This window comes from Oncorhynchus masou, unplaced genomic scaffold (assembly GCF_036934945.1).
Source record: "Oncorhynchus masou masou isolate Uvic2021 unplaced genomic scaffold, UVic_Omas_1.1 unplaced_scaffold_966, whole genome shotgun sequence".
NCBI lineage: Eukaryota > Metazoa > Chordata > Actinopteri > Salmoniformes > Salmonidae > Oncorhynchus > Oncorhynchus masou.
The window spans coordinates 173,810-191,873 of NW_027016163.1; the positions used below are offsets into that span (position 1 = coordinate 173,810).

General features: G+C 44.2%; 1 protein-coding gene and 1 pseudogene across 1 annotated transcript in view; one reads left to right on the top strand and one right to left on the bottom strand.

Moving 5' to 3' along the window:
• The window catches only part of LOC135538451 (chromosome transmission fidelity protein 18 homolog), a 178,396-nt gene that overhangs the window by 95,245 nt on the left and 65,087 nt on the right, over positions 1-18,064 (top strand).
• Positions 1-18,064, bottom strand: part of LOC135538450 (chromosome transmission fidelity protein 18 homolog) — a 60,325-nt pseudogene that overhangs the window by 9,572 nt on the left and 32,689 nt on the right.

Genomic DNA, 18,064 nt, shown 5'->3' on the forward strand with positions numbered 1-18,064 from the left:
TGTCCTGCTGTATACTGTCCTGCTGTATACGGTCCTAGTGTCCTGCTGTATGCTGTCTACTGTATACTGTCCTGCTGTATACGGTCCTGCTGTATACGGTCCTGCTGTATACTGTCCTACTGTATACTGTCCTGCTGTATACTGTCCTACTGTCCTGCTGTATACGGTCCTACTGTATACTGTCCTGCTGTATACTGTCCTGCTGTATACTGTCCTGCTGTATACGGTCCTGCTGTATACTGTCTTGCTCTCCTACTGTATACTGTCCTACTGTATACTGTCCTACTGTCCTGCTGTATACTGTCCTACTGTATACTGTCCTGCTCTCCTACTGTATACTGTCCTACTGTATACCGTACTACTGTCCTGCTGTATACTGTCCTGCCAGTATACTGTCCTGCTGTATACTGTCCTACTGTATACTGTCCTGCTGTATACTGTCCTGCTGTATACTGTCCTACTGTATACTGTCCTGCTGTATACTGTCCTGCTGTATACCGTCCTACTGTCCTACTGTATACTGTCCTACTGTATACCGTACTACTGTCCTGCTGTATACTGTCCTACTGTATACTGTCCTACTGTATACTGTCCTACTGTATACTGTCCTGCTGTATACTGTCCTACTGTCCTGCTGTATATGGTACTACTGTATACTGTCCTGCTGTATACTGTCCTACTGCCCTGCTGTATACTGTCCTACTATATACTTGTCTACTGTCCTACTGTATACTGTCCTACTGTATACTGTCCTGCTGTATACTGTCCTGCTGTATACTGTCCTGCTGTATACTGTCCTGCTGTATACTGTCCTGCTGTATACGGTCCTGCTGTATACTGTCTTGCTCTCCTACTGTATACTGTCCTACTGTATACTGTCCTACTGTCCTGCTGTATACTGTCCTACTGTATACTGTCCTACTGTATACTGTCCTGCTCTCCTACTGTATACTGTCCTACTGTATACTGTCCTACTGTCCTGCTGTATAGTGTCCTGCTGTATACTGTCCTGCTCGCTGTATACTGTCCTACTTTCCTGCTGTATACCGTACTACTGTCCTGCTGTATACTGTCCTGCTGTATACCGTCCTACTGTCCTACTGTATACTGTCCTACTGTATACTGTCCTACTGTCCTGCTGTAATACTGTCCTGCTGTATACCGTCCTACTGTCCTACTGTATACTGTCCTACTGTATACCGTACTACTGTCCTGCTGTATACTGTCCTGCTGTATACTGTCCTACTGTATACTGTCCTACTGTATACTGTCCTGCTGTATACTGTCCTACTGTCCTGCTGTATATGGTACTACTGTATACTGTCCTGCTGTATACTGTCCTACTGCCCTGCTGTATACTGTCCTACTATATACTTGTCTACTGTCCTACTGTATACTGTCCTACTGTATACTGTCCTACTGTATACTGTCCTACTGTATACTGTCCTGCTGTATACTGTCCTGCTGTATACTGTCCTGCTGTATACTGTCCTGCTGTATACGGTCCTGCTGTATACTGTCTTGCTCTCCTACTGTATACTGTCCTGCTGTATACTGTCCTACTGTCCTGCTGTATACTGTCCTACTGTATACTGTCCTACTGTATACTGTCCTGCTCTCCTACTGTATACTGTCCTACTGTATACTGTCCTACTGTCCTGCTGTATAGTGTCCTGCTGTATACTGTCCGGGGTTGTATACTGTCCTACTTTCCTGCTGTATACCGTACTGTCCTACTGTCCTGCTGTATACTGTCCTGCTGTATATCCGTCCTACTGTCCTACTGTATACTGTCAAACTGTATACTGTCCTGCTGTAATACTGTCCTGCTGTATACCGTCCTACTGTCCTGCTGTATACTGTCCTGCTGTATGCCGTACTACTGTCCTGCTGTATACTGTCCTGCTGTATACTGTCCTGCTGTATACTGTCCTACTGTATACTGTCCTGCTGTATACTGTCCTACTGTCCTGCTGTATATGGTACTACTGTATACTGTCCTGCTGTATACTGTCCTACTGCCCTGCTGTATACTGTCCTACTATATGCTTGTCTACTGTCCTGCTGTATGCTGTCCTGCTGTATATACTGTCCTACTGTATACTGTCCTACTGTATACTGTCCTGCTGTATATACTGTCCTGCTGTATACTGTCCTGCTGTATACTGTCCTGCTGTATACTGTCCTGCTGTATACGGTCCTACTGTATACTGTCCTGCTGTATATACTGTCCTGCTGTATACTGTCCTACTGTCCTGTTGTATACTGTCCTACTGTATACTGTCCTGCTGTATACTGTCCTGCTGTATACTGTATACTGTCCTGCTGTATACTGTCCTACTGTATACGGTCTGTGTCCTGCTGTATACTGTCCTGCTGTATACTGTCCTGCTGTATACGGTCCTACTGTATACTGTCCTGCTGTATATACTGTCCTGCTGTATACTGTCCTACTGTCCTGTTGTATACTGTCCTACTGTATACTGTCTACTGTATACTGTCCTGCTGTATACTGTATACTGTCCTGCTGTATACTGTCCTGCTGTATACGGTCCTACTGTCCTGCTGTATACAGTCCTACTGTCCTGCTGTATACTGTCCTGCTGTATACTGTCCTGCTGTATACTGTATACTGTCCTACTGTATACTGTCCTACTGTATACGGTCCTAGTGTCCTGCTGTATACTGTCCTGCTGTATACTGTCCTGCTGTATACTGTCCTGCTGTATACGGTCCTGCTGTATACTGTCCTGCTGTATACTGTCCTGCTGTATACTGTCCTGCTGTATACGGTCCTGCTGTATACTGTCCTACTGTATACTGTCCTGCTGTATACTGTCCTGCTGTATACTGTCCTGTATACTGTATACTGTCCTGCTGCATACTGTCTGTCCTGCTATACTGTCCTGCTGTATGCTGTATACTGTCCTACTGTATACTGTCCTGCTGTATACTGTCCTGCTGTATACTGTCCTACTGTATACTGTATACTGTCCTACTGTATACTGTCCTAGTGTCCTGCTGTATAGTGTCCGGCTGTATAGTGTCCGGCTGTATAGTGTCCGGCTGTATACTGTCCGGCTGTATACTGTCCGGCTGTATACTGTCCTACTGTATACTGTCCTACTGTATACTGTCCTGCTGTATACTGTCCTAGTGTCCTGCTGTATACTGTCCTGCTGTATACTGTCCTACTGTATACTGTATACTGTCCTACTGTATACTGTCCTAGTGTCCTGCTGTATAGTGTCCGGCTGTATACTGTCCGGCTGTATACTGTCCGGCTGTATACTGTCCTACTGTCCTGCTGTATACTGTCCTACTGTATACTGTCCTGCTGTATACTGTCCTGCTGTATACTGTATACTGTCCTACTGTATACTGTCCTACTGTATACTGTCCTGCTGTATACTGTATACTGTCCTACTGTATACTGTCCTGCTGTATACTGTCCTGCTGTATACTGTCCTGCTGTATACTGTCCTACTGTATACTGTCCTACTGTATACTGTCCTAGTGTCCTGCTGTATAGTGTCCGGCTGTATACTGTCCGGCTGTATACCGTCCTACTGTCCTGCTGTATACTGTCCTGCTGTATACCGTCCTACTGTATACCGTCCTGCCGTATACTGTCCTGCTGTATACTGTCCTACTGTCCTGCTGTATACTGTCCTGCTGTATACTGTCCTGCTGTATACTGTCCTGCTGTATACTGTCCTGCTGTATACTGTCCTGCTGTATACTGTCCTGCTGTATACTGTCCTGCTGTATACTGTCCTGCTGTATACTGTCCTACTGTCCTGCTGTATACTGTCCTGCAGTACACTATCCTGCTGTATACTGTCCTACTTTCCTGCTGTATACTGTCCTACTGTCCTGCTGTATACTGTCCTGCTGTATACTGTCCTGCTGTATACTGTCCTACTGTATACTGTCCTACTGTCCTGCTGTATACTGTCCTGCTGTATACTGTCCTGCTGTATACGGTCCTACTGTATACTGTCCTACTGTCCTGCTGCATACTGTCCTGCCCTCCTACTGTATACTGTCCTACTGTATACTGTCCTACTGTATACTGTCCTACTGCATACTGTCCTACTGCATACTGTCCTACTGCATACTGTCCTACTGCATACTGTCCTACTGCATACTGTCCTAGTGTCCTGCTGTATAGTGTCCGGCTGTATACTGTCCTGCTGTATACTGTCCTGCTGTATACCGTCCTGCTGTATACTGTCCTACTGTCCTGCTGTATACTGTCCTGCCCTCCTACTGTATACTGTCCTACTGTATACTGTCCTACTGTATACTGTCCTACTGCATACTGTCCTACTGCATACTGTCCTACTGCATACTGTCCTACTGTGTGCTGTCCTACTGTGTACTGTCCTACTGTGTGCATGTCCTACTGTCCTGCTGCATACTGTCCTACTGTGTACTGTCCTGCTGTGTGCTGTCCTGCTGTGTGCTGTCCTGCTGTGTGCTGTCCTGCTATGGAAGAGACTGTGTGTCTGTGTGTGTGTGTGGGACTGTGTGTGTTTGTGTGAGGGTGTGTGTACCTGGGTGTACCTGTGTGAGTTTGTCGTGCTCTCCGGTGGAAGAGGCCAGGTGAAGGATGTGCTGTAGTCTCTCGGCCCCGCCTCCTTCTCTAAGGCCCTCCTCCAGCTCCTCGCCCACACGCTTCCTATACACCAAATATGGTCAACCAGGAAGACACCAAATATGGTCAACCAGGAAGACAAATAGTTAGTTAGTTATGGTTATCAATAGCATAGTTTGTTATAATACCGTTTGATGCGCGGCAGTTGGAAGATCTCCTGCCAGAGGTTGAACAGTCCTTTATTCTGATCCTTCTGACCGATCCTCATGGACTGGACCGACTGCACGTCCAGCTGTCTCTTCCCTCGACCGTGGAGGAACTACAACACAACACGTTAACAAGTCCAGCTGTCTCTAACCTCGACCGTGGAGGAACTACAACACATCTAGTGGTCTCTAACCTCGACCGTGGAGGAACTACAACACATCTAGCGGTCTCTTCCTTTACCAATTGTATGTGTATTTATTACAGATCCTAATTAGTTCCTGCCAATCTGATTCTCCTGCTGCATCAGTTACCTGATGTGGAATAGAGTTCCATGTAGTCATGGCTCTATGTAGTACTGTGGAATAGAGTTCCATGTGGTCATGGCTCTATGTAGTACTGTGGAATAGAGTTCCATGTAGTCATGGCTCTATGTAGTACTGTGGAATAGAGTTCCATGTAGTCATGGCTCTATGTAATACTGTGGAATAGAGTTCCATGTGGTCATGGCTCTATGTAGTACTGTGGAATAGAGTTCCATGTCGTCATGGTTCTATGTGGTACTGTGGAATAGAGTTCCATGTGGTCATGGCTCTATGTAGTACTGTGGAATAGAGTTCCATGTATTCATGGCTCTATGTAGTACTGTGGAATAGAGTTCCATGTAGTCATGTCTCTATGTAGTACTGTGGAATAGAGTTCCATGTAGTCATGGCTCTATGTAGTACTGTGGAATAGAGGTCCATGTAGTCATGGCTCTATGTAGTACTGTGGAATAGAGTTCCATGTGGTCATGGCTCTATGTAGTACTGTGGAATAGAGTTCCATGTAGTCATGGCTCTATGTAGTACTGTGGAATAGAGTTCCATGTAGTCATGGCTCTATGTAGTACTGTGGAATAGAGTTCCATGTAGTCATGGCTCTATGTAGTACTGTGGAATAGAGTTCCATGTAGTCATGGCTCTATGTAGTACTGTGGAATAGAGTTCCATGTAGTCATGGCTCTATGTAGTACTGTGGAATAGAGTTCCATGTAGTCATGGCTCTATGTAGTACTGTGGAATAGAGTTCCATGTGGTCATGGCTCTATGTAGTACTGTGGAATAGAGTTCCATGTAGTCATGGCTCTATGTAGTACTGTGGAATAGAGTTCCATGTAGTCATGGCTCTATGTAGTACTGTGGAATAGAGTTCCATGTAGTCATGGTTCTATGTAGTACTGTGGAATAGAGTTCCATGTAGTCATGGCTCTATGTAGTACTGTGGAATAGAGTTCCATGTAGTCATGGATCTATGTAGTACTGTGGAATAGAGTTCCATGTAGTCATGGCTCTATGTAGTACTGTTTGCCTCCCATTATCTGTTCTGGACTTGGGGACTGTGAAGATACCTCTGGTGGCATGTCTTGTGGGGTATGAATGGGTGTCTAAGCTGTGTGCCAGTAGTTTAAACAGACAGCTCGGTTCATTCAGCTTGTCAACACCTCATTCAAAAACAAGTAGCGATGAAGTCAATCTCTCCTCCACTTTGAGCCAGGAGAGATGGACATTAATGTTAGCTCTCTGTGTACTTTTAAGAGCCAGCCGTGCTGCCCTGTTCTGAGCCAATTGTAATTTTTCCAAGTCCCTCTATGAGGCACCTGACCACACGACTGAACAGTAGTCTAGGTGGGACAAAACTAGGGCCTGTAGGACCTGCCTTGTTGATAGTGCTGTTAAGAAGGTAGAAACTAGGGCCTGTAGGACCTGCCTTGTTGATAGTGTTGTTAAGAAGGTAGAAACTAGGGCCTGTAGGACCTGCCTTGTTGATAGTGTTGTTAAGAAGGTAGAAACTAGGGCCTGTGGGACCTGCCTTGTTGATAGTGTTGTTAAAAAGGTAGAAACTAGGGCCTGCAGGCAGAGCAGCGCTTTATGGACAGACTTCTCCCCATCTTAACTACTGTTGTATCAATATGTTCTGAAACTGACGACAAGCTCTTTGTTAAGTGTTACAGTGATTTATTATGGACAGACTTCTCCCCATCTTAACTTCACTAGTAGGGGGCAGCATTTGGAATCTTGGATGAAAAGCCTGAATTAAAGCCCAAATTCAACTGCCTGCTACTCAGGCCCAGAAGCTAGGACATGCATATAATTAGTAGATTTGGATTGAAAACACTGTAAAGATTCCAAAACTGTTAAAATAATGTCTGTGAGTATAACAGAACTGATATGGCAGGCGAAAACCTGAGGAAAATCCATCCAGGAAGTACTATTATTTTGAAAGGCTGTTTTTCCATTGAAAGCCTATCCACCATACAAAGACTTAGGACCCAGGTCACGATCTCTATGGCTTCTTCTACATGTGGACATTCTTTAGGCATTGTTTCAGGCTTTTACTCTGAAAAATGAGAGAGATACATATCCACCATACAAAGACTTAGGACCCAGTCACGATCTCTATTCCACATGTGGCCAGTCTTTAATGTTTCAGGCTTTTCCTCTGAAAAATGAGGGAGATACAGCACTTTGAATCAGTGGCCAGTGGAAATTGCCATTCATCAGCCATGCGCCTGATCGGGACAGACAGACCACATCATCAACCTACTGCATAGGTAAAGACAGGTTTTTGTTTCTCCTTTCCTATTGCCGAAGCTTTTGTCCGGTTGAAATATTATTGATTATTTATGACAAAAACAACCGGAGGATTGATTTTAAACATTGTTTGGCATGTTTCTACTAACTTTTATTGTACTTTTTTAAACTTTTCTTCAGGACTTAGTGCCCGCGCCTTGTGCATTCGGATCACTGGACAAAACGCGCAAACAAAAAGGAGGTTTTTGGTCATAAAGAGGGACATTATCAAACAAAACAAACATTTGTCTAACATGGAGACCTGGGAGTGCCACCAGATGAAGATCATCAAAGGTAAGTGATTAATTTTAATTGCTATTTCTGACTTTTGTGAGCCCTCTCCTTGGCTAGAAAATGGCTGTATGGTTTTCTGTGACTAGTGCTGACCTAACATAATCGCATGGTGTGCTTTAGCAGTAAAGCCTTTTTGAAATCGGACACTGTGGTTGGATTTACAAGAAGTATATCTTTAAAATGGTGTATAATACCATTTTATATGTTTTCAGGAATTTTAATTACGGGATTTCTGCTGTTTTGAATTTGGCGCTCTGCAATTTAACTGGCTGTTATCGAGGTGGGACGCTACCAGAGAGGTTAGCTATATATAGTGATTTATAACGGACCCCCCCATCTTAACTACTGTTGTATCAACATGTTCTGAAACTGACTGCAGGATCTGTGTTAAGTGTTACAGTGATTTATAATGGACAGACTTCTCCCCATCTTAACTACTGTTGTATCAATATGATTTCCCTTGCTGTAGCTGACCTGTAGTGTTGAGTCATCAACATACATAAACACACAGGGCTGGCAGGTAGCCTATCAGGAGTGGGATGAAGAAATAGAACTCAAATGCAGCTTTTAACATTGACTGAAATAGCAGCAGGTTGCCTAGTGGTAAAGAGCATCGTTTACTAAGGGTTGGTAACAGGCTGATTGGTCAGCATGTTAGGGTTGGTAACAGGCTGATTGGTCGGCTATGAGCCAGTAAAGAGGGCTTTACTATTCTTGGGCAGCGGAATGACTTTAGCTTCCCTCCAGGCCTGAGGGCACATACTCTCTGGTAGACTAATATTGAAGATATGGCTGAGAGGACGATATTGCCACTCCTCTCATTCTCAGTCATTTTCCATCCCAGTTGTCAACTGTGAGTGAATGTGTACAGACAGGTGTTCCTCAGGGATCAGTGTTTGGACCCTTGATATTGTTGTAATACATGGTAACTCTTATAGTCTGGAAACACAGTGTGCAATTGGTTTGCTGCGTGAGTGTGTGTGTGTGTGTGTACCTGCAGTGTGTTTATGCAGGATCTGATGTCGTTGTCCGTCTTCTCACAGAGAGCCATCAGAGTCCCCATGTCAGCCTTCATACCCTGGCCCCTGGAGATCTAACCCACACATTAACATAAAGACCCCCATCATGGCTGGTCTGACATGTCAGTCTTCATGACCCCTGACCCCTGGAGATCTAACCCACACATTAACATAAAGACCCCCATCATGGCTGGTCTGACATGTCAGTCTTCATGACCCCTGACCCCACTATTGTAAAGTGGCTGTTCCACTGGATGTCAGAAGGTGAATTCACCAATTTGTAAGTCGCTCTGGATAAGAGCGTCTGCTAATTGACTTAAATGTAAATGTAAATGAGATCTAACCCACACATTAACATAAAGACCCCCATCATGGCTGGTCTGACATGTCAGTCTTCATGACCCCTGACCCCTGGAGATCTAACCCACACATTAACATAAAGACCCTCATCATGGCTGGTCTGACATGTTGCATCACCACTAAGAAAATTAAAACAAAGATTACCTCAGCCAGTCTCTGTGCCAGGCGGGAAGGCTGTGTCTGGGGGAAGGCCAATAGAAACGCCTGCTGCCTCAGAGGCCTCAGGGCTGGAACATACCTGACAGGACAGAGAACCAATCAGATCACAGATAGAGATAAACCCCTCCCCCCCTCCGTCTCTTACAGGTCGTTACAGATGCAGATGATTGGTCGGAGGAGGACCGACTCTTTTTTCTTCTTCTTCTTTAGAGGCTCCGCCTCTGACTCCGCCCCCTGGCTGTCCTTCCTGTTCAGAGTGGCCAATAGGATGCTGATGGCAGCCTGCCGACCAATCACAGAGAGAGAGAGAGAGGTATTACTCTGAGATGAGGCTAGGTGAGAGTGGTCCAATAGAAGGGCAGGGACGGAGCTGTGGGCGGGACTTACGGCGGGTGCTCCGTCGATCTCGTCGATGATGAGGCAGTTAGGCTTCTCATTGGCTCCCAGCACTGACCTCATCTGGGTCGCTGTGTCGATACGCTTCTGGAACAGCTCCGCACTGCGGTCATCACTATGGAAACCACAGCGTCAACAACCCCTTAGTTATTATGGGATACCACAGCATCAACATCCTCTTAGTTAATATGGGAAAACACAGCATCAACAACCCCTTAGTTACTATGGGAAACCACAGCATCAACAACCCCTTAGTTATTATGGGAAACCACAGCATCAACAACCCCTTAGTTACTATCAACAACCCCTTAGTTACTATCAACAACCCCTTAGTTACTATCAACAACCCCTTAGTTACTATCAACAACCCCTTAGTTACTATCAACAACCCCTTAGTTACTATCAACAACCCCTTAGTTATTATGGGAAACCACAGCATCAACAATCCCTTAGTTATTATGGGAAACCACAGCGTCAACAACCCCTTAGTTACTATGGAAAACCACAGCATCAACAACCCCTTAGTTACTATCAACAACCCCTTAGTTACTATGGGAAACCACAGCGTCAACAACCCCTTAGTTACTATGGGAAACCACAGTGTCAACAACCCCTTAGTTATTATGGGAAACCACAGCATCAACAATCCCTTAGTTACTATCAACAACCCCTTAGTTACTATGGGAAACCACAGCGTCAACAACCCCTTAGTTACTATGGGAAACCACAGTGTCAACAACCCCTTAGTTATTATGGGAAACCACAGCGTCAACAACCCCTTAGTTATTATGGAAAACCACGGCATCAACAACCCCTTAGTTATTATGGGAAACCACAGCGTCAACAACCCCTTAGTTACTATGGAAAACCACAGCATCAACAACCCCTTAGTTATTATGGGAAACCACAGCGTCAACAACCCCTTAGTTACTATGGAAAACCACAGCATCAACAACCCCTTAGTTACTATCAACAACCCCTTAGTTATTATGGGAAACCACGGCATCAACAACCCCTTAGTTACTATGGGATACCACAGCACCAACAACCCCTTAGTTACTATCAACAACCCCTTAGTTATTATGGGAAACCACAGCGTCAACAACCCCTTACTTACTATGGGAAACCACAGCATCAATAACCCCTTAGTTATTATGGGAAACCACAGCATCAACAACCCCTTAGTTACTATCAACAACCCCTTAGTTATTATGGGAAACCACAGCATCAACAACCCCTTAGTTACTATGGGAAACCACAGCATCAACAACCCCTTAGTTACTATGGGAAACCACAGCATCAACAACCCCTTAGTTATTATGGGAAACCACAGCATCAACAACCCCTTAGTTACTATGGAAAACCACAGCATCAACAACCCCTTAGTTATTATGGAAAACCACAGCATCAACAACCCCTTAGTTACTATCAACAACCCCTTAGTTATTATGGGAAACCACGGCATCAACAACCCCTTAGTAACTATGGGATACCACAGCACCAACAACCCCTTAGTTACTATCAACAACCCCTTAGTTATTATGGGAAACCACGGCATCAACAACCCCTTAGTAACTATGGGATACCACAGCACCAACAACCCCTTAGTTACTATCAACAACCCCTTAGTTATTATGGGAAACCACAGCGTCAACAACCCCTTAGTTACTATGGAATACCACAGCGTCAACAACCCCTTAGTTATTATGGGAAACCACGGCATCAACAACCCCTTAGTTATTATGGGAAACCACAGCATCAACAACCACTTAGTTGCTTGGGAAACCAGAGCATCAACAACCCCTTAGTTACTATGGGATACCACAGCACCAACAACCCCTTAGTTACTATTAACAACCCCTTAGTTATTATGGGAAACCACAGCGTCAACAACCCCTTAGTTACTATGGAAAACCACAGCGTCAACAACCCCTTAGTTATTATGGGAAACCACAGCATCAACAACCCCTTAGTTACTATCAACAACCCCTTAGTTACTATGGGAAACCACAGCATCAACAACCCCTTAGTTATTATGGGAAACCACAGCATCAACAACCACTTAGTTGCTATGGGAAACCAGAGCATCAACTTGAAGTCGTTAAACCCACCTGGCGTTAATCTCCACCACGTTGTACCCAGCATGCTTAGCGATGATGTGGGCCAGAGTGGTCTTCCCTAAACCCGGAGGACCAGACAGCAGCACCACCTAGTGGGAGGAGGACAGATTAACCTGCTATGTGTGAGTCTACCTACCTTGTATCTATCAGTCTGTGTGATGTGTAGGTCTACCTACCTTGTATCTATCAGTCTGTGTGATATGTAGGTCTACCTACCTTGTATCTATCAGTCTGTGTGATATGTAGGTCTACCTACCTTGTATCTATCAGTCTGTGTAGGTCTACCTACCTTGTATCTATCAGTCTGTGTAGGTCTACCTACCTTGTATCTATCAGTCTGTGTGATGTGTAGGTCTACCTACCTTGTATCTATCAGTCTGTGTAGGTCTACCTACCTTGTATCTATCAGTCTGTGTGATGTGTAGGTCTTCCTACCTTGTATCTATCAGTCTGTGTAGGTCTACCTACCTTGTATCTATCAGTCTGTGTGGGTCTACCTACCTTGTATCTATCAGTATGTGTGATGTGTAGGTCTACCTACCTTGTATCTATCAGTCTGTGTAGGTCTACCTACCTTGTATCTATCAGTCTGTGTGGGTCTACCTACCTTGTATCTATCAGTATGTGTGATGTGTAGGTCTACCTACCTTGTATCTATCAGTCTGTGTGATGTGTAGGTCTATCTACCTTGTATCTATCAGTCTGTGTAGGTCTTCCTACCTTGTATTTATCAGTCTGTGTGATGTGTAGGTCTACCTACCTTGTATCTATCAGTCTGTGTAGGTCTACCTACCTTGTATCTATCAGTCTGTGTGATGTGTAGGTCTACCTACCTTGTATTTATCAGTCTGTGTGATGTGTAGGTCTACCTACCTTGTATCTATCAGTCTGTGTAGGTCTACCTACCTTGTATCTATCAGTATGTGTGATGTGTAGGTCTATCTACCTTGTATCTATCAGTCTGTGTAGGTCTACCTACCTTGTATCTATCAGTCTGTGTAGGTCTACCTACCTTGTATCTATCAGTCTGTGTAGGTCTACCTACCTTGTATCTATCAGTCTGTGTAGGTCTACCTACCTTGTATTTATCAGTCTGTGTGATGTGTAGGTCTACCTACCTTGTATCTATCAGTCTGTGTGATGTGTAGGTCTACCTACCTTGTATCTATCAGTCTGTGTAGGTCTATCTACCTTGTATCTATCAGTCTGTGTAGGTCTATCTACCTTGTATCTATCAGTCTGTGTAGGTCTACCTACCTTGTATCTATCAGTATGTGTGATGTGTAGGTCTATCTACCTTGTATCTATCAGTCTGTGTAGGTCTACCTACCTTGTATCTATCAGTCTGTGTAGGTCTACCTACCTTGTATCTATCAGTCTGTGTAGGTCTACCTACCTTGTATCTATCAGTCTGTGTAGGTCTACCTACCTTGTATCTATCAGTCTGTGTGATGTGTAGGTCTTCCTACCTTGAATCTATCAGTCTGTGTAGGTCTACCTACCTTGTATCTATCAGTCTGTGTGATGTGTAGGTCTACCTACCTTGTATCTATCAGTCTGTGTGGGTCTACCTACCTTGTATCTATCAGTATGTGTGATGTGTAGGTCTACCTACCTTGTATCTATCAGTCTGTGTAGGTCTACCTACCTTGTATCTATCAGTCTGTGTGATGTGTAGGTCTACCTACCTTGTATTTATCAGTCTGTGTGGGTCTACCTACCTTGTATCTATCAGTATGTGTGATGTGTAGGTCTACCTACCTTGTATCTATCAGTCTGTGTAGGTCTACCTACCTTGTATCTATCAGTCTGTGTGATGTGTAGGTCTACCTACCTTGTATCTATCAGTCTGTGTAGGTCTACCTACCTTGTATCTATCAGTCTGTGTGGGTCTACCTACCTTGTATCTATCAGTCTGTGTGATGTGTAGGTCTACCTACCTTGTATCTATCAGTCTGTGTGATGTGTAGGTCTATCTACCTTGTATCTATCAGTCTGTGTAGGTCTTCCTACCTTGTATTTATCAGTCTGTGTAGGTCTACCTACCTTGTATCTATCAGTCTGTGTGGGTCTACCTACCTTGTATCTATCAGTCTGTGTAGGTCCACCTACCTTGTATTTATCAGTCTGTGTGATGTGTAGGTCCACCTACCTTGTATCTATCAGTCTGTGTAGGTCCACCTACCTTGTATCTATCAGTCTGTGTAGGTCCACCTACCTTGTATCTATCAGTCTGTGTAGGTCCACCTACCTTGTATCTATCAGTGTGTGTGATGTGTAGGTCCACCTACCTTGTATCTATCAGTCTGTGTGATGTGTAGGTCTACCTACCTTGTATCTATCAGTCTGTGTAGGTCTACCTACCTTGTATCTATCAGTCTGTGTAGGTCTACCTACCTTGTATCTATCAGTCTGTGTAGGTCCACCTACCTTGTATCTATCAGTCTGTGTGGGTCTACCTACCTTGTATCTATCAGTCTGTGTGATGTGTAGGTCTACCTACCTTGTATCTATCAGTCTGTGTGATGTGTAGGTCTACCTACCTTGTATTTATCAGTCTGTGTGATGTGTAGGTCTACCTACCTTGTATCTATCAGTCTGTGTGGGTCTTCCTACCTTGTATCTATCAGTCTGTGTGGGTCTACCTACCTTGTATCTATCAGTCTGTGTGATGTGTAGGTCTACCTACCTTGTATCTATCAGTCTGTGTGATGTGTAGGTCTACCTACCTTGTATTTATCAGTCTGTGTGATGTGTAGGTCCACCTACCTTGTATCTATCAGTCTGTGTAGGTCTACCTACCTTGTATCTATCAGTATGTGTAGGTCTACCTACCTTGTATCTATCAGTCTGTGTGGGTCTACCTACCTTGTATCTATCAGTCTGTGTAGGTCCACCTACCTTGTATTTGGGCCTTTTGTATTGGTCCAGTTCGGCCTCCAGAAGCTCCTCAGTGATCTGACTCTTGGTCTTAAATTTCTGATTGGCTTGATTAAAGTTCCCCTGGCTCCGGTTGGTGGAATTAAAGCGACCCGGCCCTTATTGAAGCGTCCCTGGTCCTGATTGGCTGTGTTCTGGTCGGGCCTCTCGGCTGGGGGTGGGCGTGTCTTCCTCTCTCGTCCAAACACCACCTGGTCCCACAGCTTCAGCCACTTCAGCAAACAGCGGTTGGTGAACTACACACACACATTATACACACAGAAACACATTATACACACACATTATACACACAGAAACACATTATACACACACACACACACACATTATACACACACACACACACACATTATACACACACACATTATACACACACACATTATACACACACACACACACACACACACACACACACACACACAGAAACACATACACACACATTATACACACACACACACACACACACACACACACACACACACACACACACACACACACACACAGAAACACATTACACACACACACAGAAACACATTATACACACACATTATACACACAGAAACACATTATACAAACAGAAACACATTATACACACAGAAATTAACACACAGTAATTATACATACACACACACACTACACAATATACACACACAATAATACACACAGCAATCATACACAGACACTATACACACAGAAATTAACAACACACAGACACTATACACACAGAAATTGACACACAGTAATTATACACACACACACACACACAATACACACACACACACGCACACACAAAACACACACAGGCTTGGGAAGTAAAAGATTAAATGTAATCCGTTAGAGTCCCGTTCCCCAACCTCCACCACTCACGTCGTCGCTGAGTAGTTCAGTGTAGTGTTGAGGAGAAAACTGATCCACCCAGAGACGAGAGGATTCCTCCTCCTCTCGATCCCCCTCTTCTCTCTGTCTGCCGTCCAGCTCTCCAAACTCTTCATCCACTTGACTGAACACACACACACGTTTATGCTATAAACAAGTATTAATGTACAGAAACGACAATATCTATCAGGTGTGTGTTCACCTGATACAGCACTAGTCAACAGTTTGGACACACCTACTCATTCCAGGGTTTTTCTTTATTTTTACTATTTTCTCATTGAAGAATAATAGTGAAGACATCAAAACTATGAAATAACACATATGGAATCATGTAGTAACCAAAAAGTTTAAAGAATATATATATAAAATATTTCATAATTGAGATTCTTCAAAGTAGCCACCCTTTGCCTTGATGACAGCTTTGCAAACTCTTGGCATTCTCTCAACCAGCTTCATGAGGTAGTCACCTGGAATGCATTTCAATTAACAGGTGTGCCTTGTTAAACGTTAATTTGTGGAATGTCTTTCCCTCTTAATGATTTAAGGTAGGGGTGGTATACAGAAGATAGACCTATTTGGTAAAAGACCAAGTCCATATTATGGCAAGAACAGCTCAAATAAGCAAAGAGAAAAGACAGTCCATCATTACTTTAAGACATGAAGGTCAGTCAATCCGGAACATTTCAAGAACTTTGAACATTTCTTCAAATGCAGTCGCAAAAACCATCATATGATGAAACTGGCTCTCATGAGGACCGCCACAGGAAAGGAAGACCCAGAGTTACCTCTGCTGCAGAGGATCATTTCATTAGAGTTACCAGCCTCGGAAATTGCAGCCCAAATAAAGGCTTCACGCAGTTCAAGTAACAGACACATCTCAACATCAACTGTTCGGAGGAGACTGGGTGAATCAGGCCTTCATAGTTGAATTGCTGCAAAGAAACCACTACTAAAGGACACCAATACGAAGAAGAGACTTGCTTGGACCAAGAAACACAAGCAATGGACATTAGACCGGTGGAAATCTGTCCTTTGGTCTGATGAGTCCAAATGAGAGATTTGTGGTCCCAACCGCTGTGTCTTTGTGAGACGCAGAGTAGGTGAACGGATGATCTCCACATGTGTGGTTCCCACCGTGAAGCACTGAGGAGGAGGAGGTGTGATGGTGCTTTGCTGGTGACACTGTCAGTGATATATTTACATTTCAAGGCACACTTAACCAGCATAGCTACTAGAGCATTCTGCAGCGATACGCCATCTCATCTGGGTTTGAGGGACTATTAGTGGGGCTATCATTTGTTTTTCAACAGGACAATGACCCAACACACCTCCAGGCTGTATAAGGGCTATTTGACCAAGAAGGAGAGTGATGGAGTGCTGCATCAGATGACCTGGTCTCCGCAATCACCTGACCTCAACCCAATTGAGATGGTTTGGGATGAGTTGGACCGCAGAGTGAAGGGAAAACAGCCAACAAGTGCTCAGCATATGTGGGAACTCCTTCAAGACTGTTTGAAAATTATTCCTCATGAAGCTGGTTGAGAGAATTCCAAGGTTGTGCAAAGCTCTCATCAAAGCCAAGGGTGGCTACTTTGAAGAATCTCAAATATATTTTGATTTGTTTAACACTTTTCTTGGTTACTACATGATTCCATATGTGTTATTTCATAGTTTTGATGTCTTCACTATTATTCAACATAAAGAAAACCCCTTGAATGAGTAACTTTAGATTTGGTACTGCATGTACACACACACACACACACACACACACACACACACACACACACACACACACACACACACACACACACACATACCTGTTGAGTCGCTCTGTTAGGCGCTGAGATTCCTCCACCACTTGGCGATGACGCTGCAGAAACAGTCAGAAAATCAGAAACAGACAGAAAGTCAGAAACAGACAGAAAGTCAGAAACAGACAGCTCAGTCAGTCAGAAACAGACAAACAGTCAGTCAGCAACAGTCAGCAACAGTCAGCTCAGTCAAACAGTCAGCTCAGTCAGAAACAGTCAGAAACAGACAGAAACAGTCAGTCAGAAACAGTCAGCTCAGTCAGTCAGCAACAGTCAGCTCAGTCTGAAACAGTCAGCTCAGTCTGAAACAGTCAGCTCAGTCAGAAACAGTCAGCTCAGTCAGAAACAGTCAGAAACAGTCAGCTCAGTCAGTCAGCAACAGTCAGCTCAGTCAGAAACAGTCAGAAGCAGTCAACTCACTCAGAAACAGTCAGCTCAGTCAGAAACAGTCAGAAACAGTCAGCTCAGTCAGAAACAGTCAGCTCAGTCAGAAACAGTCAGAAACAGTCAGCTCAGTCAGAAACAGTCAGCTCAGTCAGAAACAGTCAGCTCAGTCAGAAACAGTCAGCTCAGTCAGAAACAGTCAGAAACAGTCAGCTCAGTCAGAAACAGTCAGCTCAGTCAGAAACAGTCAGCTCAGTCAGAAACAGACAGTCAGAAACAGTCAGCTCAGTCA